The sequence below is a fragment of the Coffea arabica genome, chromosome 7e (assembly GCF_036785885.1).
Source record: "Coffea arabica cultivar ET-39 chromosome 7e, Coffea Arabica ET-39 HiFi, whole genome shotgun sequence".
NCBI classification, from domain to species: domain Eukaryota; kingdom Viridiplantae; phylum Streptophyta; class Magnoliopsida; order Gentianales; family Rubiaceae; genus Coffea; species Coffea arabica.
Window position 1 is genome coordinate 43,210,784 of NC_092323.1, and position 27,151 is coordinate 43,237,934.

General features: G+C 36.2%; 2 long non-coding RNA genes across 3 annotated transcripts; one reads left to right on the top strand and one right to left on the bottom strand.

Annotated features, from left to right (window-relative positions):
- Positions 1 to 202: 202 nt before the first annotated feature.
- On the bottom strand, positions 203 to 2,762 carry LOC140010927 (uncharacterized). Its single transcript, XR_011818121.1, has 3 exons — positions 2,608 to 2,762; positions 1,179 to 1,245; positions 203 to 353 (listed from the first exon to the last, which is right to left on the bottom strand). It is a non-coding gene; the product is annotated as an uncharacterized lncRNA (long non-coding RNA).
- Positions 2,763 to 15,320: 12,558 nt separating this feature from the next.
- On the top strand, positions 15,321 to 20,154 carry LOC113701353 (uncharacterized). Of its 2 annotated transcripts, none has more exons than XR_003450895.2 (2): positions 15,321 to 15,938; positions 18,957 to 20,154. It is a non-coding gene; the product is annotated as an uncharacterized lncRNA (long non-coding RNA). The 2 variants fall into 2 exon arrangements; XR_011818582.1 differs by lacking the exon at positions 18,957 to 20,154 and adding an exon at positions 16,026 to 16,572.
- The last annotated feature ends 6,997 nt before the right edge of the window (positions 20,155 to 27,151 follow it).

The window sequence follows — 27,151 nt, forward strand, 5'->3', positions numbered from 1 at the left end:
TCATGCAGCGTTGACGTATATAATGACCAAGAAAGATGTGAAACCAAGGCTGATAAGGTGGATATTGCTCCTGCAAGAATTTGTGACGCTCCCACCTCTCCCTAGGGCGAACCCTAAGGTATCAGCGGAACGCCTGCCCAACTTTCATTAGGACTCACGCACTCATTCAAGTTTAATAAAGAACTACAAGTCAACCATCGACTTAATTAAGAAATACTTCAAATATATAAGTCCAAAACTCCCAAATATACCCTTACAACTACAATCCAAAATACCCAAGTATAACAAAATTTACACTTTAAAAGTCTCCAATATCATACAAAAGTATACTAGCTAACTTCCACCCCCAAAACCTGTTAAGGAAAACAAACTTAAAAGGATGAGTTAATACTCAATGAGGTCAAGAAAATCAAGCAAGCAAACCAGCAGCACCAATAAGTCAATTAGCATACTTGAAAGCAACTTTAACATGAACTTTTATTTAAGTGCACAATTAAGAAATAAACACACATGAAAGGATACAGGAGCTATTTTCACGTCCCGATCGATTCAAACCATTCAGGGTTGACTCTTCGTCAAATCAAGTAACAACAAGACCGTAGTGCTCCACTTACTTCCTCCATCCAATATAACACTCACTCGAATCCGAAACTAAACAAGCATGAGGTGGTGATACTAATCAAGTATGCCAAGCAAGATCTCAAAAGATTAAACTATAAAATTTCTCATGATTCACCAAACTTCTCGATCAAACCCTTACCGGCTCGAATTACGAGATTAGCCAATGGATTGGGGCGTCCCCACAAGCATGATTGGTCGATGAGACAACGCTCCAATCGACTTAGAATTGTTCATGGCTGAGAGGCACCTCCCACTCGAATAGGGTATGGTACATGCTGTCGCTCAGAGAATCGATCATAGCACTAAGTAGAGATGAGAGGCACCTCCCACCCAAATAAGGTGTGGTACATGCTGCCGATCAGTACTCACGAGTTAAACACGTTCGAGTACAAGTGCAAGCCATACACATTCATGTAACAAGTATCATTTGATCAAGAGAGAGAGAGAGGATGAGGGCGATAAAGTACTCCCTCGTCTCGGCAAGTTCACATATCATATAGCAATTGTATAATTATCATTTCAATCATAGTAACATTGAACATGCACTTGACACTCACCAACAGTCAAGGTAAAACAAGAGCAAAGCGAGAGGTCAGACAAGCTCCTCGATGTTCTCGTGATCACCTGAGACATGCACAATCATGATTACCTAGGTATTCAACCAAGACTAATAAAAAAAATATCTTCTTGCTACTCACTCTCAAGGTCACAAGTCGAGTCAATTAAACTTAAAACGGACCAAACATCTCAAAGGAAAGTTGAAAGTTCTTAAAAGAGTATTTTATTTGAAACCAGAAAATTTCAGTTTTGTGTGACACCACTTGGAAAAATCATATCTCAAGTTCTATAAGTCCAAAAATTGAAAATTTTATACCGTTGGAAACTAGGCTCAATGCACTAAAACTCTCTAAAAGACACTTTTCCCAGATTCGAATCCAAAATCATTCAAATCTTAGCTCAAAATCACTGTTCCAGACAGAACTGAGCAAAACAGACTTGCAATTTCAGTAAACTTTGGAAATTCGAAAAAATTCATAAAAATAGAATCAGCCCTTGAAATTTATACCACTAATAGAACCCCAAATATAGTTTCAAATTCAACAAACAGATTCAATTCGGACCTTTCTACACCAAGATACAATAGTTTTAAGAAAGCTGATTTTTGGAACCTGTTTCACGAAATTTCCAGTTTTGAAGCACTGGACAGAGTTTTAAAATCTGGTCATAACTAAAGTTACACAACTCAAAATTTAGCATGGTTTGCAGCGTTGAAAACTATATTCAAAATGCTAAAAATCACTAGAAGGAACTGTTTTAAAATTCGTTTTGTAAGATAGGTGAAAATGAGCTACAAACTGCAGCTATGCTTGTTTCTCGGATGAAAATAGTGAGGAAACTCAGCCCTCTTTGCCGGTTCACTACGGCTCATAGAAAACGAATTAGGAGGTGTATTTTATACTGTTAGAAAGCCTTTGGAGTCTAGTTTTAGATGCCATAAACGGTACTTGATTTCAACTCCCAAACAAAAAGTTATGGGCCAAAACGTGCACACTCATCTGGTCTCCTGATCAGAAAATTTTACAGATTTGAATCTCACTTTCCCCTACTTTAACTCAACTAAATGCAATGCTTTTTTGGGAGATAATTAACACACATAAACACTAATATATAACAAGCATTATAGCACCAAAATAACAACAAAATTTGAAATTAAAATGAAGGAAATAACCAGCAGAAATTTCGGACAGCATGCTTCTTTCTCTCTTCAAGTTTTCTTTTCAACTCTCAACCAAAACCAAGTTACCATAACTCATCAAAACAGCAACTAAACAAGCAATTCCTCAAGGCCACTGCCTAAGAAGCCACCTCAAGACATCTATCTAGTGTCAAGGTTCTTTGAACCCATCAACAACCCAAGTTTACCTAGTTATAACTAACTAAACTAACCATAAGTTGAAGGAAAAGATGAGAGCTTTGGAGTATTACCTTACTTCCAAGAGATGAAGACCAAACCACTAGAGTTTAAGCTCTAACCCACCAAGGTTCCTTCCTCCTTCAAGTCTCCCTTCAAGTTTGAGTGATAATCCAAGAAAAGGAGCAAGTTTGGAGTGTGTTCTTGAAGCAAAAGTGGAAGAAAGCTAGCTGAAATTTTTGGCAAGGAAAGATGAAGGGTGGCCGGCCAAGGAGAGGAGAGAAAGAAAGGGTTTTGGTAGCTTTTGGAGTGAAATGACTTGATGGAAAGGTGATATGACATAAAGTTATCTTGTGTGCAAAAAGTCAATAATTGAATAGTGGACAATTAGTGCTCTTAATCGAGCTTAATTTATCTCACTCACTTCTAATCCCTCAATTAGCTTTTCTTAGTCTACAATTGGTCATCTTTAATTCTCCAAGACCACTGCACTCTCGGACCGAATATTGTCTCGAAAAACGTGTTTTCACTATTTCTCACTAAACAAGCTGCAGAAATTTTAAATTTAGTAGCAAACATTTTAAAAATATAAAATGAGATAGTGTTCTATGCAAATGCAATTAAAATGGATGAAATTAATTAATTTGGAATAAATGCATAAATAATTAAATAATTAGATAAACCAGTAAAATAAATGAATAAATCTAAACAAAATAAAAATCTGGATCCTCACATCCTTCCCCCCTTAATAGAATTTTGTTCTCAAAATTCATACCTTAGTTCGAAAACTTCAGATATCTCTTCTGCATCCCGCTCTTAAGAATTGTAAAACCTATTCCGCGCTAGATATCCCGTAAGTCGTGTATCCCTAATCTTTTCACTCGTTTCCGCAAATTCAATTACCTCATTAATAAGCCAATCATAAGTAATAAAGAGCACCTCAGGAAATTTGTCAATCTACGGATTTCAATCCAAGAACAAATCATGAAATCCTTACCTCAATATCCCAGTGGTCCTTAAGTACTCTCAATGAACTTTAATGCTTCGTATATCAAATTCTATAAGATCTTAACAATGCAGTAATTTCATCCTACTGGGCTTTAACCCTAATAATCTTTCAAAATGGTTAGAAAGAAACCCCACGTAATCAATAACTTCAAAAAAAACACATCTAGTTCCATACAAATGTATACAATTATCAAAACACTAAAGGATAAACCTTAAATTCAATAATATCTTATCATAATCCCCTAGTCACTTACTCCGATAAATTCAAACCTTACATCAAATATAATAAGGCTCTTGGGTTCATTCCTCTCTACAAAGAGAAAATATAGCTTTATAACAAAATCAAAATATTTGAAGTTTTTAGGAGAAGGCTATAAAATTTTCAGAATAACACTCGTAAGAATAAATTCTTAAATTCTTGATTGTTTGCAAAGACTCCCTTAGTTAACTCTAAAGTGGAAAGACAAGAAGGGGACAACATAAAATACTTGGTTAAAACCTTTTCTTTTATAAACGATACGATTTTAATAACTCAAATTTCATGAAAATATCATACAAGAGAATTACCCAAATAACTTAAACAAGAAAAACAGGATTGAAGATTCTAAATTACTTTTACAAGCACATTTATAGCAAATTTAAATATCAGTATCTAAAAGGCATAGAAAGGCAAAGAGCTATATTATCAAATGGAAAATTTTTTAATTCATCATCATTTTTTTTTTGTCAAACTTCACACGTAGCAAGTAAAACTAGAATAGGAGATTTTAAACATGAAGTACTGGATTTTTTTTTCTAAAGTCAGGTATAACAGGTTCCACTGTCAAAAGATAGATTAAATTTCTTCCCATAAACTATCTAGCTTATATCTAAAACTCGAAAACCAATTTACATTCCCTTTACTTATGGATCATTGAACCTTAACTACTAATCATAGGACAAAAGTCTTTCACCAACACATAAGTGAAAGTTTACAACTCTTAAACCTGTATTATCTTCATACACATACCATTATGTTCAAATGTATATAGGTACTAAGTCATCATTGCTAACATTCATTCGTCCCATGGACTAAAGTGAATCATCAAGTTACTTCGCACCCCAAACAATGATTAACTCATATCATGATCAGACACCAATGTATTCAACATATATCTTTAAACCGTACTCCTATACTATCTATATCCTCAACACCATTCTCCGGTTTCTATTTCTCACACAAGCTTAAGGCAGTATAGGTATAAAAGGGCAAGGATCACGTAATCATAGATGCAATACTAGTCAATCATAATCCAAAGTGCAATTATCAGATTTCACAAGATTGATGCATATGATTACAACAGGTACAAGTAAACATATAACAAGTCCAAATATATCAGAAATTAAGCAAGTCTGCAGTGCTAGCACAATACACATTCAAGACATGCATCAAATTTCAAATCGGATCACCATCAATAGAAACCCTAACCAGGGATTTACTCACTTAGGCCACGACAACCTTCATAATTTCAATCTCTTCAATTTGTTCAACCTTAGATCTAGCACTGAGATCCTTCATGTCCTAACCTTCACCATTACACTTTATCAAACTTTAGCCTCTTCATTTTATCTTTTAGCTGTCTTTCCCTATAGTCAATGCAGTTATGGAACTCCTAAAGCTATCCACGAAATTATTAATACACTTGCCCCTCGATCACACTAACTTCAAGCTCTCGGATGCGATCACTCTACATTTTCAAAGCTCCCTCAGTTCTTACACCTCAAGATAGGCTCTCTCCTTGAAAATCAAGAATTTCATATTCAAATCTTGGATAAGCTTTTTTTTCAAAGCGGAAACTTTTTCAGGAGGTAAATAAGTAAAAAATGCATTTTATTCCTTTGAAAACTCTTTTGTTTTGGTTCAAAACCATCATATGTGGAATTAACTAGCAAATCTCAGTTTCTTTTCTCTGCGTTCTCGATGGATTGACCCTTTTATTGTTACTCATGCCTTTCACTATGGTGTAGTAGAAATCCAGAGTACTAAGACGGCCAAAAAGTTTGTGGTGAATGGACATTGTCTCAAACACTATTACGAGAGCTTTCCAAGTGGAGAAGTGAAGGTGAAACATTTGGACACACCAAATTGCTCTAATTGCTAACACCTAGCCATGTCTAGCCAAAGACGTTAAAGAAAGGCACTTATTGGGAAGCAACCCAATTTTTTTTAGTTGTTGTTCAACTCTAGTTGATAGCTTGAATATGTTTTCTTAAAGTTTTCCAAAATTTTTGGTTTAATTTTTCGTTTCTGATGATTAGTAGGTGTTCCCCTGATATGACACGCCAATGTCAACAGGGCACGTGGTAATGTGCAACTCCCAAGTGCTTCATCAGAAAGGTTTCAACCCTCATGACATGCCTACGTCAAGTCACCTAAAGAGTTCTTCCTTCGATCTTGGAGCCGACTGACCGACATGACGCGCCTACGTCAACAAGGCGTGCAGTAACTTTTAATTCAACGACTCTTCATTAGAAGAGTTCTTGCCTTCATGACGTGCCCGCGTCACCTGGACACGTGGTAATGTGCAATCCTCAAAATTTTCATCAGAAGGATTTCCACCCTTATGACGCGTCGGCGTCAACCGAGCACGTGGTAGAGGTAATCCACTTCTTTCCCCCCTCAACTAACTCTCTGGAGTATCAAATTTTGAAGTATTATTTCTGGAAGTAATTATTTGACTCAAATGGGAAATGCTTTGCTGAATTATACCGATTCTGGGAGTCATCTGGTTCTTCATTTGAGTTGCTGCGTTGTTTGGGAATTTTCTGATATTGTGGTTGGATAAATTCTGCATTTGACTGTTGAATTGGGAGATACCAGTGACCCTTGATTTGGTGGTTGAAATCGGTTGAATTAAATTGCATTGTTAGGAGTAATCTACCTATTGACTGCGTGTTGATTTGTTTGGGACATTCGTTGCGATTTTGGTTGGATAAATTGTGCAATAATCTATGCTTATTGAGTTGATTGTTACATTGGATGTAGTTACCACCTCTGGATTACTTGCTTCATATATTTGGTGGAAATTCTGTTTCTCTTGGTGATTGTGCATGGTAGACACTATGGTCAAACAAAAATCCACTTCTAAATCTCAAACCCCTAGACCTAGGGGTTCTGTAGCTCGCGAGCGGCTTGGTAAAAAGCTTGACTCGAGCTCGGTAAAATCGAGCTCGAGCTACTCGTTACATTTAACGAGTCGAGTTCGAGCTCCTAAAATAACTACTCAAGTGCTCGACGAGCCTAATTGAGTTTTCGTATAATATATATTATATATATTTTAAGTATGGAATGACTATTATGGGTTTGTGTTTTAATAAATTTACATGAAATAATATTTAGTTAAAAAAAGTGATGGATGGCAAAATGATAATGTGATAAATCTAAAATGTAAAAAATTAAAAACAAGAAAAAAAATCACTCTCGTTTACCTTATTGTCTGAACCCTAAACAAGAATGCACTCTCACAATCTCACTTTCAAAGTTCAAAGCTTTAGTACTTCATCGCAGCTCGCAGGTGAGCAAAAACCAACATCGCCGTCGTGCTTTGCTTCTCCTTTTGGTTTCAACTTCACAAATCACAACATGGTCCCGCTGAGCCGCTGATTTTCTTCTCTGCACTTGTAGCATGACTAGCGGCGAAATGTCACTCGATTGTAAAGCACCTTGCAGCCGGCAGTTAATGCAGCTCATTTGAGGTAATAAACGACTGACCTTGGTATTTGGGTGTGAATTTTTGAGTCTAAGTTCCCATTCTGCTTCAGAATATGAAAACCTAATTTTGGGTCTTTGGTAAAAATTGTGGGTTTTGTTGACAGTGAATAGAAGCTATTAAATAAGCAATTTGCGGCTTAAATTTAAGGTGGAATCAAAAGGGAGTAAAAGCTATTGTAAATTTTTGGAGAAAAAATGCAAAGTGACACTGGCCCTTCTACTGGTGGTTCAAGATTAGCTGTTGTACCTCAGGGACTAAGTAACCTACTGATTCATTCTGCACTTTGTCTCTGTTCTTTCTCCACGAGTCTCAGGGAGTAAGAGTAAAAAGAAGAGATAGGAAAGAAGCTTTCTTGAAACTGATTTCATTTCCCCCGTGGATATAATCTTTGTTTTTCATTGTCAAGCATTATATAGTGTGCTTTACTTTACTAGTGATAGTGGATTGTGCACTACTAGCAGAGGGACCACACTTCACCTAAAAGCATTTTGCTATATCCCGTATGAATTCCTGAAAGCATTTTGCTATCCTTGGCATTTTGCTTTACTTTACTAGTGATAGTGGATTGTGCACTACTAGCAGAGGGACCACACTTCACCTAAAAGCATTTTGCTATATCCCGTATGAATTGCTGAAAGCATTTTGCTGTTCTTGGCATTGAATTAGTAGCCCCCAACAAAAGATTTGTGCAAAAGACTAAGTTGACTGCTTAGATTTTGGCTCATTGTTTGGTTTTGAATGGACCTTGCCCCTATGCAATTGGCTAAACCGACATGTAATGTAATTTGGCATGTTCTTGGTTGATGAAAAACCAACATGTAATCCTTGTAGTTTAAGACTTAATGATTACTGTGAGATTAATGTACTAATAGTTTAAGACTTAATCAAGTTTATGGTTTTTTTTTTTTTTGGCAAATTAAAGGTGGATGTAGTCCACTTGAGATTTCTTCTATCCCTCAGCTATCAAATGTTGGTTCATCCTCTCCAATATTGCTCGATAGTCCTGTTTTTGTTAGCAACAACACAACTCCAAATCCAGAAATACATGTGACTGATCAAGGAACTGAAAAAACTCCAGTTGAGAATGAAGGAACACAAGTGAATGCTATAGAGAAAAATGTAACAGAAGGAGAGCAAGATAAAGGTGATGATGAATTTCATATTCCAAAAAGAAGTAAAACATCACAAGTTTGGGATGACTTTGATGAAATTGAAGAAAATGGCACTTTCTATGCCACGTGCGTCCATTGTAGGAAAAAACTTTCAAGGGGCAAATCTAAGCAAACTTCAAGCATGTTAAGGCATAGGATTTCGTGTTCAGCTAGAAAAGTGCATCTTAGAATGGTAGCACAGCAAACAAAACTAAATTTCCAGCCAGCTGATGAGATATTTTCGACTTTACCGGCATTACATACTGGTAAGTTTGATATGGAGGCAATGAGAGAGGCTGCTGCACATTGGGTGTTAATGCATGAGCATCCATTCACTATCTTGGAGGAAGAAGGTTTTAACATCATGATGAGACGGGGATTGCCAGAGTGGCAAAAGATCTCTCGGGGAATAGCAAAAAATGATTGCGTGACAGTCTTTGAAGTTGAAAAGAACAAGTTGAAGCATGTGCAACAAGTGAGCATCACAACCGACCTTTGGAAATCTAAAAATCAGAAAATAGAGTATATGGTCATCGCTGGACATTGGATTGACTCAAATTGGAAGCTTCAGAAGAGAATTCTCAATTTTGTTCACATACCACCACCTCGACGTGGGGTGGAGATTGCTGCTGCAATTTTTAAGTGCGTGAAGGAATGGGAAATTGATCACAAGATACATACTATATCAGTCGATAATGCCTCCAATAACGATGTTGCTATCCGACTTTTGAAGGATGACTTCTCTAGATCAAAAAAGCTGCTATGTGGAGGCAAACTTTTTCATGTTCGATGTTGTCCACACATCTTGAACCTTGTGGTTCAAGATGGCCTTTCCAAGATAGTGGACATCACCAACAATATTAGGGAAAGTGTGGAATTTGTCAATCGCTCCGAGGGAAGAGCTTTGCTGTTTGCTGAAATTGCCCAACAACTCCGAATACCTGGAAAAAAATTGCTTTATGATTGTCGGACTAGATGGAATGCCACTTTCGAGATGCTGAATTGTGCCATCAAATTTAGAGATGTTTTTCCCCGCTTTCAAGATAGAGAGCCACTTTATGATTTTTGCCCATCTCCCGATGATTGGGATAAAGTAGAAAAGGTTTGCTCTATCTTGGAGAAATTTTGGACAGCCACACATATTATGTCTGGGACTGATTATCCTACAAGCAACTTGTTCCTTCAAGAGGTGGCAAAAATTAAGAAAGTTTTAGATGCCCAAGTCAACAATGAAGACGACTTCATCCGGGCCATGGTAACAAAGATGAAATCCAAGTTTGATAAATATTGGGGTGACTGTAATTTGCTAAAGGCAATTGCTGCCATTTTAGATCCGAGACAGAAAATGCGAGTTGTAAAGTTTGCATAGCCTCAAATGTATCCTCCTTTCCAAGCTCAAGAGCATATTTCAAATGTTCAAAAAGTCCTATTTGATCTTTATGAGGAATATGTTGTTTTAATGGCAAGTATAGAAGGAAGAGCAATGGAATATTGTTCTTTAGAAGGGCGGCGAAAAAATGCACCAGCTTCTTCTTCTTAGGATGATCTCGATGTCTCTTGTGATGAAGTTGAGACTAACGAACCCCTTAAGTCGGAACTGGTTGATTATTTAGATAAGCCTCGCCAAAAGACTGGAGCAGACCTGAAAGCATTTGATTGCTTGGAATGGTGGAAAATAAACCGAATTTCCTATCCAGTGTTGTCTCAAATGGCTTGTGATATCTTGGCCATTCCAGTAAGTACAGTGGCATCTGAGGCAACGTTTAGTGCCGGGACTCGAGTAATAGACTCCTATCGAGCTTCATTTCACCCGGAAACTGTTCAAGTATTGCTATGTGCCGGAGACTGGTGTAGAAATCTCCATGGAATCAAAAAGAAAATGAAGGTAATATTCAGTATTTTAGTATTTGAGACCACTATTTGTGCATAAGTTACTCAATTTATTATTTTCTAAATTATTTCTAACCTGTAATGTTTTGTTTTCTTTCTCTTTCTTCTAATATGCAGCAAGTTAAGATAATTAAAGAAGTTGAGTTGCCGAAAGTATGAAGATGTCTCTCAAACAGCCACGTTTAGTAGTATGGTCCTTATGGAATCTTGTAGTTCTTAATTATTTTTTTCTTACTTTTGTCCTTTAAATTGATACAGCTGCATTCTTGATAGGACTGCAATTTTTGAATCTTGGGTTGGCCTCTGATGCGTACTGGGATGCCAAGCAGACTAGCACCTTTCTTTTGTTAAACAAGTTGTGGTTGCACTTGTCCTTTTGAATCTTGATGCATACTGGAATCTTATGTGCTTGTCTTGCGGTGTTGTTCATTTTTTGATATCTTGATGGACTGACCAGTGGTAGTTCAAGCTGACTTGTTACTTTTGTATTTTGTAATGCTCGAAACTTTTGACACTAATTTGGGATGTTAACTGATCAGTGGTGGTTCAAGTCTATTTCGATATCTTGTTAACTTTTATTTGTGAGGATGTTAACTGATATTATCTGTACTTTGAGATGAATTTGAAAAGGCAAACCTGTTTCATCATATACACTTGTTAGTCATGGTTTATATTCGAAGTCTGGAAATCTGGAATTCTGGTTTATATTGGAAAGGCAAACCTGTTAACATGAATCTGGAATTTGAAATTTGAGAAAATAGGAACTCGAGCTCGAGCTCGATCTCGAGTAGCTTAGGCTTGATATTTACTCGATTTCAAACGAGTCGAGCTCGAGTTTAGTTTTCATTTTATCGAGTCGAGCTCGAGCTTAAATTTATATACTCGTTCGAGCTCGAGCTCGAGTTCGAGTAATACTGCTTGAGATCGAGTTCGAGCTCGAGTATAGTGTTACTCGAGCTCGACTTGGCTCGATAGTAGCCCTACCTAGACCTCAACCCTCTACACCCCAACCTACCATTCCTGTGAATGAACCTACCAACCAACCTTCCTCTTCAGGTGTACGAAAATGCCTCGGTAGGGATAAAGGAGTCCACGTGGATGTACCCACACACTTTGGAGGTCATTTAAACTTCACTAAGGCTACCGATAAGCAGCGATATGCCATGTGTTGTGAGCGGCAAATTATCCCCTGCAAAAGTTATGAGAAGCTTACCATGGATGTATTGGGTATAAGGGAAGAGGTTGAACGGATGTTTACCGCCATTGGTTGGCGATCTTATCTTGATATTTTTTGTCCCGCCTTTGCAGAACTGGTTAGAGAGTTTTACTCCACTTTTTAGTTTGACCTGCCTACGGGGTATACTATAGATACTCCAAATGTGATTCACTTTTGACTAATGGGTCAAGAGTTCCATTTCTCCATTACTCAGTTCAATTTGGCATTTGGATTCATTACTCGGGAATATGTTGAGACTAGGAAGTACGCTAAGAGTGCTTGTGACTACATAGAACAATTTTTCTCTCACTACCCCGATATTTGGAAAGAAATGTCTGTTGAAAGTGACCGATATGACTCTTCTAGATCCAAGAGTTCTTATCTTAAGGAACCCAATTCCCGATATATTCAGCGCTTCTTAGCCTACAGTTACTCGGGTCGCAAGGATAGCTCTGGAATACTTTCTCGCCCTGAGTTCTTCTTTATCTGGTATATGAAGAATAATATTAAGATAAATTTGGGGTGTTGGTTGGCATCTCAATTTAAGACAGTTTTAGCCAAGAAAAACAAAGTCTTGATACTCAGGTCGTATATCACACACCTGGTAATCCAGTTAGGGGTTCTTAATCTCCAAAACCACAATCTCCATTTGGCTTTTGACATGAAATTTCTGGATGACGATTGTCTATTAAAAATAGGAGTTATAGAGCGGGTTGATGGTACCCTCTGATTTACACTCCTGGGACCTATTCGAGCACCGGGTCACCGCCCTTCTACACGACCAAGGTCCTCTTCAGCTCCTAGATCTGCTAATGACACTACCGGACCTTCCTCTTCTGTACCTCCTCCACCGCTGGCCTCCGATTCTAAGTGGCGATATGTACGAGCACATGTTCATCAAATGGACGAGCGGGTGATGAATATTGCTGATTAGGTGGCCCAGAAGTCTCAGAACTTGGCCGCCTACTTCCACCATGTTGGCTTCACTCCGCCGTTCCCACCTATTCCATAGCCAGTCGGGACCCTCCACCACGTATTTTGGGAAGTTTCATTGTCCTATTTGCTTTATGACCTCCATTGAGGACAATGTCGGATTTAGGTGTGGGGGGAGCTATGGTACAATTAGTATTTTTAGTTTTTAGATATGTTTCCTTTATTTCTTGTTATTTGTTCTGCTTTTCTTTTTTTTTTCTTTTCACTTTTATTAGTAATCAGCATTTCTGTGACTGCCAAGGATTGATGATGGTTGGCTAACTCTAATTCTCCTATTGTCAAATTTTAGTAATGAAAGTGTATCAAGTTAATTTGGTTAAGTCCGAAATATCTCTTTGGTGAATATCGATGCTTTTGTGATGCTTACAATTTTTGATTAACTTTTCTAAGCATAGAGAATAACTGCTTGACATTTGACTTGTAAATTGGTCTAATTATTAACCTTAGTTCTCCATGTATGAGGAAATGAGGCTAGCTGCTATTATTTTATGTGATATCTTGAGTTATTTTGTTACCTAGTTGTAAATAAATTTGGCTGTACTCCGCTAGTTATTACTGCTAAGTAACTAGGGGTCTGCACCAAAAATATCGATCCTTGCGTCAAAAAATAGTAATTTCTATGAGTACGTGGTCTTATAGCGATTGCAGCTGAGTAACTGGGCTCCTTCATCCGACAATGTTGGAGTTCGCATCAAAAGGCTCTAATGGCTAGAGACTAAGTCTATTATTATTACTATCTAGTCAAAAATATAAAAAAAAATGTGAAAGTTGTGTAAATGTGTGATTAAAGTTAGCCCGTTGATCTATGCGTCTAATGTTGAGATTTTGGTTAATAGTTGGACCGTTTGCTGATAAATGTTGATCGACCATTCCTTTTTCTTAGAATAGTTAACCATAAATTGGAGGAGCCTGTGGTTTAGAAGCTAACTGAGGTGATGTTTCTTGGATCTTGACCATTGATGCTTGATATGTGTATTTCTCGGTATCTTGGCAATAAGGTAGATTGAGTGATAGCCATTATCAGGAATTGATGTTGGTTTGCTATTCTCGTGCTTGAGAACAAGCATGGTCTAGGTGTGAAGGGAATTGATAGGTCACAATTTTATCATTTATTTTATAATTAATTTCCTCCTATTACCTTACCGAATGTGTATTAATTAGCAGATTCTATTCATTTTTGGCATTTGTACTTATTGCAGGGAGTTGGAACAAAATATCATAAACAAAGTGCAAATTTGTCAAGTTGTACACCTTCGGGTTAGTCAAATTAATTTTTATGATAGTCAACAGAAGAGTTGGAGTAGTAAAAGGAAACAAGAGTCCAAACGGAGATGGTATTCCTTATCCAGTGGTCAACTGCGGCAGACGATGAGCAATTTTGGGGGACTCTTCTTTTTCTTCTTTTGGTTGTTTTCAAAAATAGAGGGAGGTTAACAGAGACTAGGAGTCTTCCCTTTTATTCCTCTTAGTAGCCGGATAGGAAGGAAAATTAGGTAGTAAGAGGTGGTCAGACAACTTTGATTTTTCTTTCTTTTGTTTTTGGACTTTGTCAGCTAATTCTCCTGGGGGGTTGACTATTCATTGTTTTTGGGGAACTATTCCATCATTTTTTCATTATATTCAATTGGAGGACAAATGCCTTCAACATTTACTTCGGCAATTTTGTGTAGGATCCCATCGATAGAGATGAACTAAACTTTTATTTCTAGCCAAGGAACAATATGAAGGACTTGGTTCAACTTAAATTGTGAGATCTAACTGATTTTACTTTTTCCTATAATTTTCTGGTATTCGTATATTTCCTACTTTATTTTCTTATGGTTATTGTATAATTCAAGTATCCTGGGCCCGGATGTTAGATTAATTCAATAATCTAAAATCAATTAGAGTATTTAAATCCGTAATTGTTTAATTATTCTAAATTAGTGGCAACTAACATAACCTCGATTATGTCTAGAAAATATACTGGCTAATTTGTAAACAACCCTCGTAGCGTGTTGTTTGGTTAGAACAGGATTTCTCTAAATTTTAAAGCAATTACGAAATTGAATTCTACAGTCGTATCTAGGGTTATTTTGTAATTAGGGTAATAGCTAACAGTCGTACCTTAGCTATCGATAATTAAGGAGAAATTGATTGTCATCGCTTGTTTGACAATTATAACTTATTTATCAGTTTATATAAGGAATTATTCTTGCATCGATGATCAATTAGAAGAACCATTTCCGAAGTTGCTTCTTGACTAGAGCTTGTCCAATACTATTTGAGTTTTTGCAATTTGCCATCTAATTTTTATTTAATTGCATTATTCGATTAGCATAACTTATTGTTAATTTCTATAAAAACCCCCTATTGTTAGTTTGAACTTCAAAAGAGACAAATATCCCCAGTCCCTGTGGATTCGACACTACTTATCACTATTTACAGAAATTATATTTTGTTTGAACAGATATTTATTCTTGCACAGGTTCGACAACCTATCAGGGTAATTTCGATATTTTGATAGGTTTCGTTACAAATGATCATTTCCGTCTTTTTGACATTTTAATCCAAACTATGAGAGAGTTAAATAGAACTTTATAACTATAAGAGGATTGTGTAAAAAATTACTAAATTACAGGAGCATAAAGTGTATTTTGTCCTTATTTTTATACTAACAAGATCTTGATCGTACCACATAATATAAATTTAAATTTAAATTTACACTGTCAACATGTAAAAAATTAATTCTATATATGCTCAAAAGCCATCATTTAGCTCTAGCTCTACCCCTTCTATAGAGATGAAAGTAACACGATCATGAGGACCAGAACTAAGGGTGTCAACGAATCGAGGTACTCGCGAATAGTTCACGAGCAGCTCGTTCAAATGATCGACTCGAGTCGATCTCAAACTATTCGAATATTGAAACGAATTTGAGCCTACAAACATTATGCTCGATAAGCTCATGAGCTTTTCGAGCTTAAGGTATATTTAAATATATATAATTTTATATTTATAAAATTACTTAGATATATATAGTTGTAAGTTTAATTACATGTTGTACCTATTAAAATTCAAAATATAATAGGGGTATTATTGTCTTTTCAGATAATTCTAAAAAAAAAAAGAAATTCAAATATTAGTCTAATTAGGTCAAGCAACTTCAGAATCTTATCCGCACTCCGCCGTCTTCTTGAAGAGCTTCAGCTTCCTCACCTCAGTCCCTATTCCCTAATCCCAATTCCTCACCTCAATCCCTAATCCCAATTCCAAATCAAACCTATTTGGGTTGCTAACTCCAGCCATTTCTTTTGTCTATTGTCATCATCCACCGATTGGAAGTGGATTGTGCTGCCGTGCAGCTAGCGGAAGGTGGATCTTGGAAGCAGGTGCAGGCGTGCCGCGTGCAGAAGGTAAGATATTAGCCGTGCAGCTTCTAATGCTTATCAGCCTTCTTTGGTCAGTTAAGATGGATAACAAACCTGAAACACTTTTTGAAGGTTTTAAGGAAGTTTGATAGTTTTAAGGCAGCTATATATTGCACTGTTTGAGGACGAAGAAGAAGAAAAATTACAAAAAGAAGTAATCTTTGACAACTGCGGGTGCAAACACAAGGAGCCATATTTATGCTTCCTATAATTCTGATTTTAAAAAAAAAATACTAGAAATTTTTCTGCAGACACAAGGAGCATGAAAGGGGTGACTTTATTAGCAATTGTTGTGAGGTGGGAGTAACTGATTTTTTGCCTTTTGGTGGATTTTCTTTGTATTAAAAATTGGAAAGAGAAGACGCAGAAACTTGGGAAGATGCATGTATCTACTTAATCTCTTCTTCAAAGGTGGACCCTAGCTGGTTGGGCAAGATTTTCTTGCATTTTTTTTTATTTTGACCCTGCTATGTTAGTTTATTGTTGTTAGGTCCTTTAATTTATTAAACTTGGGCAATTTGCAACTGAGACAGTTGTTGTTCCTGTAAATTCCACCATGGTGAACTGACAAAATGGGGCATTAAACAAGTAAAATCTTGTCCTAAAACTTTCCTGTGAATGTTCTCAACTCGTATAGCCATTTACTCATTGAAGCATTCTAAACTCTGCACAACCCAAAATGCCCAAAATCAATTGAGACTGAGGGTTTCTACTTGACTTCATCTGCCCAAGGAAAACACGAGATATGATGAAAAAGTTGTTCCAAACATCTCCAATTTTTTATTTTGTAGATTTCTGTGGGAATTCTTGAATTTTCAAATGCAAATGGTAGATAAAAGATTAGTCGAAAGGGCAAATTCTGCTTACTAAGAATCAGGATTTTTAAACGAGCACAATATTTAATGGCTCGAGCTCGAACTCGAATCGATTTGAGCAATTTCGAACGCGAGCTCGAACCTCACGATTTTCTTACGAATCGAATTCGAGCATGTAAAACTAATACTCATCGATCTCGAGCCTTAAGTACTTTGTCGAACTCGAACTCGATCAAACTAGTATTCGAACTCGATTCGATTTGTTGACACCCCTAACCAGAACTATGTGAATGTATCAAAAGGTTGAAAGGGATCTCACTCGTTCTACAAGGATCCCGTTTCGATCCATTAGTTTTCTCCTATAGGACACTAAAATGGCACTATTATGAGACCATCGTATATACGTGGCCATATTAAAAGGCCGCACCTATCAAAGTCAAAATAGAAAATAGTGTATTTTCTTCTCTGGATTTCGATAGGGAAATATGGCGGTACAAAGACTGTTTCCCATTTAGTAATCCAATTGACATAGTGACCTTCAAAATCATGTTCAAGAGAAATTATGAAACATAATCCTTCATCCTTTCTTTTTCTTTCTCTACGATTTTATAGAATTTTTGTCTTTTTTTTTAAAGTTGATGCTAACCTCTTCTACATCCCACTTGATCAGTATTGCACATTGCAATTTGCATCCATCCATTCTTGAAATACTTCAAGGGAGTTAGAACCATAGTTATTAAACCCGGCCCGACCCGGCGGTCGAACCGGTCAAACCGGTGGACCGGTCATTAGACCGGGCCGGGTTTGGAATCAGATCGTTTGTGCAAAGAGACCATTGACTTAGTCAACGACCCGGCGGTCGAACCGGATTAAACCGGAAACCCGGCCGGTTTTGGCCGGTTTTGTCACTAAGCGGATTTTGTGGAAAAATTATATTGCTATTGTTGGAACTCGAACTTCGGACCTCTGCCCCAACACTACCGCCTGCTTACCACCAAACTACTTCCAAATATGTTGATATGGTAGCTTTATTATGATATATAAATGGTTTTTCAATTCTATCTTTTTTTCTCTAAAACAAATTTATTTGGAATCTTTTAATAAAAATTTATTACCCTCCAAACTCTATAAGTTATAAAATGGATTCCAAAAATAACATATTACATGATTCATTTAAAGACAAATATTATTTTTAATAATTTTTTACACTTAAAATTCATAAATAAGCTAGATAATTACACTAAATATAGATAAAATTTTACACTTGAAGTTTGGTATATTAATAAATAACTTTATATTTGATTGATTCTTATATGAATTAATTATTTTATAACAAATTAAATTAAATGAGCTTTTGTTATGGCATTATTTATTACAATTTATATCATATATCATATATAAATAATTATGAAATATAATATTTAAATATATGTAGTGACCCACCGGTTCAACCACTCACCCACCGGTTCAACCAGTAACCCGTTGACCCACCTTCTTCGCCGGGTTCCTTCCCGGGTTGGGTTTAATAACTATGGTTAGAACAGTTCTTGAAGAGGATATCCAATGATTTTGAAATTATTGGCTGTGGACACAATTCATTATGAAATTCTTATGTAGCTTATTAATCTTTGGTTTCTTTGTGCCTATGATGCCAAATGATTGCAGTTGTTTGTTAAACCAATTTAGACTATGTCTGTCTCATTTGGATTGCGAATTTTTTAGAAAATTTTTTGAAATGTTTCACATTTTTCAAATATCTTTTTGTACTCACATCACTACATTATATATATTTTTAACAACTTCACTCTAAAACTCCAATCCAAACTGGTTCTTCTTATACTTGCATTCATCGTGAGGTTTTTCATATTACACAATAATCAAAGTGTGTAACAGATGGTATGTGTATTGAACCTTATTGCCTAATCTCGTGTTATTGGATGAATTTATTTTGGGCTAGTTATAACTTGTGCAAGACTTCAGAGTTGAGTTTAAAGCATTTTCAACCTTCTTTGACGATCATACGAGAAATGTTGCCATTCAATCACGTAGAAAATTTCCTCCATAAGAAATTTCGGAGTTGGTCTCTATGTTGAAAAAGGTGCCCGATTGGCCTCCATATTGACTTTCGTTCACTCTCTCTCTTGAACGAATTGAATGAAGGATGCTGAGCCCCAGTGAACATTTACAGGTAAACGGAAGGATTTATAATTGGAGATTTGCACGAATAATTAATCGCAGCTGGAGAATGAGAAAAGATACAGAGAGGACAGATTTCCCTTGTTATCATCCATCACTGATAATTGTCTTGCAAGTTTCGAACGGCAAAAAATTCCGACCAAACAGTGACATACGGTACCAACTGCTTACACCTAAAGGCCGAGATATAAGAGAAGGATGTAACAACAGAAAGAAGGTACGTCCACATATCTTTTGTCGGTAAAATGTAAAAACCTTCTCTCGTCTATTTCTACAGGTTGTCCACCTTGCTATCTCAAAGAAATATCAGCTTCAGTTAAGATCAACATAAGGTTGCAGATATCAACCTCTGCTTTAGCATTACATCAGCCTGCTGGAACTGTTTCATTGAAACTTAAAAGCCTTTCTTATTGAGGAAAAAATCATAGGTACTAGCTAAAAATACTGACTAGCGCAACAAGTCAACTAGCTCCCTCATTGCTTCCTAATCCAAGCAGCAAGGATGAAGTATACTGGACTACACATGCCTCTGATTGGTTTGCCACTAATTCAGCCATGGCAGTGACTAGAACCAAGGGGGACAAGGTGGCTTGGTTTAAACTTGTGCGAGGACAAGGTGCATTTCCACGTTACTCTTTTATGGTTTGGCTATTATGCAAAAGGAAGCTGTCCAGAAAAGACAGACTTACGGCTTGGGGAATTCCTACGGCTTATGACCTCTGTGAGCTTTGTAAAGGAGAAGTTGAAACCATGGACCATATAATTTTTTATTGCCCAGTATCAAGCATAGTATGGCAAAAGGTGTAAAATTTTCCCAGTTGAAAATGGTTGTGTGATCATTGTAGCTCAAACTCTTTTACGGACCAGGTGAGGAGACTTGTGCTTTTGGAGTTTGCTAGCGTAGTGTATCAATTGTGGTGAGCAAGAAACCAAGCTATTTTTCAGCAAGTTTCGGTATTTGCTGTTAGCATGATTGTCTGCTGTCCTTGATTCTATGAAAGATATAGTTGGGAGCTGGAGACGCATGCCTTTAACTACGCAAAACTGGGGCTTGGCTGTCCAGCTGGGGCTACCTAATGTGTGTTTCAATCGATAAGTATTCTGGTTAACTGATGAATGTGGCATCATTTTGTGTAATAGTTATAGTGCTAGCTGCTTACATAGTTGGAATGAGTACATTCCTTTGCGTACACGTTCATTGCTGATCAATAAAGATTCAGCGTTGCTCAAAAAAAAAAAAAAAATGCTGACCATATTTCTATAATTGACAGGCTGACATTATCTGAAAAAGAAAAAGGGAAACCGAAAGGCAAAACATGGCAAAGAAGTATAGTAGTGGCAGGACATTTTTGTCAATAAAGTCAACTCGAAACCTTGCTTGAGCCTTCTTGCAAGGATCAGATGGTAACAATGGGGTCTCATCCTGCCATACCTCATCTATATGTATTGGAAAATTACAAGGGACTCAACTATTGGTTTTCCATTGTGAATCAAAACTGGGACTTTTTGTGAATGGGTTTGATCTCAAGGAGGAGAGAGCTTTTGTTGGGCAAATCTTCTTCTTTTGAGATCATACTTGATATCCTTCTTAGCCCGTGCTATATATTTTGACCCTCATGCAGAACATGCTAGCATAGACATCCAAGAAAACCACTTCTTCACCAGGCATTTTCTCAGAGTTATGAATCAAATTAAAGGAATGCTCAAGCATGCAAGATTTGGTGATACATTGGGCGCTAGAGCCTCAGTTTTTATAGTAAAATTTGTCACCATGTATATTCTTCTTTCTTTCTTTTTTTTTTTTAGTAGTTAGTCTACTATATGACATAGGTGTAGATAGTTACTTGGAAATTTCGAGCTCCACCCCAAGTAGTTTGTGGAAAATGCTGGTGCGCCTGCTGTCTTGTCTACAAACAATTTTTCTCTTCTTTTCAGTTAGGAGATCAAACATTTTCTATGAAGCATGAAAATCTTTTCAGTTATTGTGTGCAGTTTATATTTGTATAGACCTGTATAAGTGCATATAGTTGTTTTTTATTGTACAGAATGTTTAATTTGCTTGAGAAACTTAGAAAGATGTTTGATAATTGAGTGTATCAGTATCACTGAATGAGAATAAAAGAGTTTAAAATTTGTCCTCTATATCATTGCTCACTTATGACTTGGGTTTTAAGTTGATTAACTTATTAGTAAATGAAACCTATTCCGACACCAAACCAAACAAGTAAGAGGAATGACGAGAATTATTGGTGTTTAAGCTTTTGCTTCTGATTTTGAAATACGAATCAAACATAATGCTTTTACATACTTTTACGTACAACATGTGACATTTGTCTTTGAATAAGGTGGGAGCGGAGGTGCCAGCGGTGCCCACAATACATATTTGCTTAGTAGAGGCTCAATTCCAAATACGGCAATGCTTGAGTTGCGAAAAGGAGAATTTTGAATGTACACATAGCATAGAGGTGATCGCCAACTCATTCTATATGATATCTGAATAGTTGTAAAAGGCTAGAAAGATATACCACATGGACTTCATGTATACCAAAAAGTTAAAGGGTGTGTTTGGTTCCATAGAATTGGAATTCTATAGAATCAGAATTCTATAAATTGTAATTCCAAATCATTGCAATTCTTTTGTTTGGAAAAAGCATAGAATTGATAAGGAATGCATTTGGAATTCCAAATTCTTTGTTTGAATGGTTACAAGTTACGTAAAATTTGAATTCACATAGAATTAGAATGGTACACTGACATGATTTCTTTATAAGATTGGTTTGATATGTCATAGATTAGCTCAGCTGGCTCAAAAGTTCTAGTATCTTAACACAGTCACTAATTTTTTTTTTATTAGAAATCAAGAATTTACGAATGGTCTAATATTTTATGCAGGGAAATTAAAGAAATAAACAAATAAATAAAATTGGAAGTGTCGGTTGTATTTTTTTATGGGAAAATGACCTGTTTCATCCCTCACATTTCACAAAAATATTCTTTTCATCCCTCACTTTTAAAATGAAGCAATTTCATCCCTGACATTTAAAAATTAAAGCTATTACATCCCTGAACCTAATTTTCAATTTGAATCAAACCATCCAATAATCCAATAATAAATTTCGGAGATAGAATTGATAGGTCACTCGGTCAATTTCATCATATTCACATGACATTTATCAAACCAAAAAAATAAACATTATAACATAAAGGCCATTATTTATCTTGGAATAGTCGGGTTTTTCTTTTGGGTAAATCTTTTCATGCATCGTAAGTATATTCGCTTGCGAGTCTAAATGTGTATCATAAATACAAAATTTGGTGTTTAAATTTAAATTGAAATGATATGGTAGGTACATAAAACAATAAGTATATACAATGACAATGTAGGAATTCAAGTTGAGTTATATTCAAGTTGAGTTAACCAAGTGATCTACCAATTATACCTCCAAAATTTGTAATCAGGTTGACAGGTGGTTTGATTCAGATTGAAAATTGGGTTCAAGGATATAATAGTTTTAATTTTTAAATGTCAGGGACGAAATTGCTTCATTTTAAAAGTAAGGGACGAAAAGAATATTTTTGTGAAATGTGAGAGATGAAATAGGTCATTTTCCCTTTTTTTATTATTATTATAAGAAGGTAAATAGCACAACCTTGCTCTTTTAGTCAAATATCAAAGTAGGTTGTCAATAATTCCCAATCATAAATGACAAGAATGTATTAAATATTAACGTTACAGTTATGTTTTATGTTTTATATTTGTATTGATAATACAATTAACTCATGATCACAGAGAAACAATAAACAAGACATCTCAAAATACAAGAGAGAAACAAAGAGTATCTAAAATTTGTTCTACATTTTCTGCGAGTAACATGGTAACAATATGCCAATTGTACAAAAGAGGCAAATTTAGAATGTAGAGAACAGAGTTTAAGGTCTTGCTACTTGCATATAATTGCTTGTTAGGATTATAGATTGACATCTTAACGGAGCACTGGAGACTAAAACGAAAATATCGGTTGGTTACTTTAGTTTTTGATTTTCTTTTTCGAGCCGAAGTTTGAGAGGATTTCTTGAAAAAGATCAAGCTAGCTTATCTTAGTGCATGTGGGTTGGTTCTTAAAAGGATAGGTAACTAACGAGGAGATTAAAAGAATGTGAAGTGTGTACTCTCATTTAGTTATATTATATGAGTTTGGTACCTCTGCATTCACTGCACATTTTATTAGATCACAAGAATGCCAGAGAGCGGAAATTTAAAAAAAAAAAAAAAAATTCAGCGTAGCTATCGAGCTTAGTCAATCCAGCAGCCCAGCATTTTTTTTTTAAAAAAAATTCTTTACTGCCGGACTTAGCATTTTTTTAAAAAAATTAATTTTTGTGACGACCTTACCTTCTCCTAGGACATACCCTAAGAGTTAGTGGATCACCTGCTTATCTCTCGCAAGTAGTGCACATTTCACTGTACGATCACTTACATTAAGCAATTGAGAAAACACTTCACTAAACAATCACTTTTAAAAAGATACGGTGCTCGCACTAGAGTTATTTCAATGTCATTGAGCATTCATTTCAGTGTCAAGAGACACTCATTTCACTGTCATTGTACATTCATTCCAATATCATTGCACATTCGGCCGATTCACCTCCTTATGTCCTCCAAAATAATAAACAATCCCCTACATTCAATAATCAGTTCAATAATCTCCCAACCTCATGGTAATACTCAAATATACCGAAACATTTTGACAGGTGCCGAACATGTGCAATAATAATAAATAAAACCTAACTACCACCTAAAGCAGCCAATAATCAATTCGAGTACTGGAGCAGGGACTCTAGGTGTGCAATGGGTTACTTGATTCACCCTATTCCCGAAGAGTTTGCTTAATCCGATATACCTGAATTAATTATTTAACTGAATTCACTAACTAGTAGACAGTGGCAAGTAGGGTCGTCTCCTCAGGGACTAGCGAGAAATTTGTTTCTTTTCAAGTAAAGATTAATGTGGGTTTTTTTGGGCTTAAATGCTAACTAAAAAAATTAAATGCAGAAAATAATTAATTAAAAGAAATAATTAGAGAAACTCTAGCCAAGGATACACTTCAGAAATAGTTCATGCGACTGATCATCGATTCAAATATAATTCCAACATTTATTAATAGATTAGTTATAGTTGTCATGCACGCGATAAACAACCAACCTTTCCTTAATTTCTCGATAGTTAAGGTACGACCGTTAACTATTTCTCTAACCCAAAAACAATCCTAGGTACGACCGTAGGATTTAATTTCTAGATTGCATTAATAATTAGAAAGGCCCAATCCTAACTAACAAACACGCTACGAGGGTTTGTTTAAATTAGATCGTATATTCCCCTGACATAAACCCAATTACGCCAGTTGCTACTGAGATAGAGATAACGAACAATTACAGATTCAATTACCCCTATTTAGCAAAATAACCTATATGAATAATTAATTATTGCGCACTAATCAATCATACATAAGGGTTATAACAATTAAAAGCAAGAAACATATAAATACCAATAAATGAGAAAAACAATTAAAAGCGGTTTAGATCTCACAGTAATTGCCGAACCAATTCATCAGTTGTCCCCTTGACTAGAAATAGGAGGTTAGTCCTCCATTAATGTAGAACAACCATGCGAAAAAGCTGTCTCAAGCTTGCAAAATTGTTCCTGGCTTTTTCTCTAAAGCTAATGAAAGCAAAGCGAATGGGAGGGCCAAGTGGCCGTTTTTCCCCTAGGAGTCACGGTTCTCCCCTCCTTAAAGAAAGGACAACCTAAGTGACTCTCTCACTCCTCATCTGCCGCCCCCTTATTTCGAAAGCTAAGGAATTCTTTATGAAAACTATTGCCAGTCAAAACAAAAACCAAGTCCCCTAATAATAGTCAACAATAATGGCTCTTAAGGGTCTCTCACAAAACAAACGAGAGATTCCCTTTTTTTCTCCCTTCAATTTCGGTCAAAGCAAGATTGGAAGACAATTGCAATGGTCCCCACTTTCCAATGTCAACAACCGTGGCTTTTTCCTTCTCCTGATGGTTTTCTCCACAAGCACCAAAATCCCCCAAAAAGCCCAGCCGACCTCCTGAGAGTCTACTTCCCCTTTTTATGTTGGTAACCACGAAATTAAAGGAATCTTAAGTGGACCTCACTTAACTTGCTTGGTAAAAAAATAAGTGGACCTCACTGCTTGAAGTGGCCCACGTGCGACGAATCTTCTGAATTTTGATTTTAAGCACTTTTCATCATGAGTTCCTGCAATTAGCACCAAAATCATATCTGAGTAGAATCAATCAATTAAAATAATATTTAGCTAAAATCAAGGGGAAAATAATTATAAATTTAGCAACAAATTATAACCTATCAATTTCCCCCACACCTAAACCATGCTTGTCCTCAAGCATGAGAACATAAATCAAGTAATCAAATTCAAACAATGGTATTACTCAAATCTTCTATTGCCAAGATATAATTAAAACGTATGTCAAGTATTAGTGGCAATTTTCAAGAAATATCTCTCCAGTTAGCTTTGAAAATTAAGGACTCTTTCAATTTATGACTAACTAATCTAAAAATATAAAATATTCAACCAGCATCCATAAGCAAATGGTTCGACTATTAAGCCAAATCTCAACATTAAAATTCATGAATCAGCGGGCTAACAATTCATTCAAGCACTTTCACATTTTTCACTATTAGCATTTTTTTCTAAAATATCCCCACGCTTGATTGATTTTTTTTTTTTTCGGGGGAATGCTTAATTTTTAGCCATTCAAGTGTTTTGACGCGAACTCCGACATTGGCCACATGAAGGAGCCCGGTTACTCAGCCATCATCGCTTAAAAACCACATACTCATAGTTATCGTTGCTTTTTGACACGGAAGTCGACACTTATGGTAAAGACTCCCGGTTACTAGGCAACGATACTAGTGGAGTATAGCCTAATACTATTCATAAAAAAGCACCAAAAATAAAATTAAATACCACACAAACCCACTTCATTTCTTAAACATGGAGAACTAAGATTAATAGTTGAACCAATTTGCACAAAAAAAAAATGCTAGACAAATATTTACAATATTTAGAGAAGTTAACCAAAAAGTGTAAAAGTCACAAAATCTCAAATATTCACCAAAGAGATACCCTTAAACTTAACCATGTCATACTCAGCACCTTAAAGTGTAAAATCTTAGCAATAGAAGAATTTGAGACATCTAACCCTCGTTTATCAGGAATAATCACAAATATGCACAAAGATAGGCAAAAAATTGGACAAAATTCGACAAAGTCAAACAAAAATTCCAACAAAAATGCCTACACTTGCACTTTTTTCAATAAAATACCAATATACTACTCCCCCCCCACACCTAAATCTTACATTGTCATCAATATAAGTAATAAAGAATAAAATTCAAAGCAAAAAGGGACAACGAAACTTCCCTGAGTACGCAATGGAGGGTCTCAAGCAGCTATAGCATAGGTGGGAATGGGGGTTCTTCCTTTTATCCTTTGTTTGAGCAGAGATGAGAATAAGCAGTGAGGGACCTTTTTTTTTTTTTTTGAATAAAGGAACCCCTGTGTTAGGCGTGGGCACGCCTAACTGCCTTCGAGTCTTCTGACCAACTATCCGAAATTAAGATCTTTAAGCATGACCACCTGGCGTGGGCACGCCTAACTATTAGAGAGTCTTCTGACCAATTTTCAGAAATTGAGTTCCTTAGACGTGACCACTTGGCGTGGGCATGCCTAACTACTATAGAGTCTTCTGACCGCAGACGAAAATTACCTCTCTTAAGCGTGACCATCTGGCGTGGGGACGTCTAACTGCAAACTTCCTGCCACAAAAGCAACAAATCACTAAATGCAACTAACACTTAACAAAAACTCTAAAAACATAAGAAAATTAAAGCAAAAGCCTTGGGTTCCCTCCCAAGCAGTGCCTTTCTTTAATGTCTTTGGCTAGACATTTTCATGTTTATTCATGGAGGATAAAACCGCGTAACTCATTTCAGCGCTTCATCTTCTATGCAGTCCTGATATCCCTCGTAAATAGAGTAATCTTTGAACACACGAGGTACGGTCTTCCATGGATTAGTAGATGGCGCCAAACAAACAAGTGATGACCTTAAATCTTCACTCACTTCTCCATCACGAGCA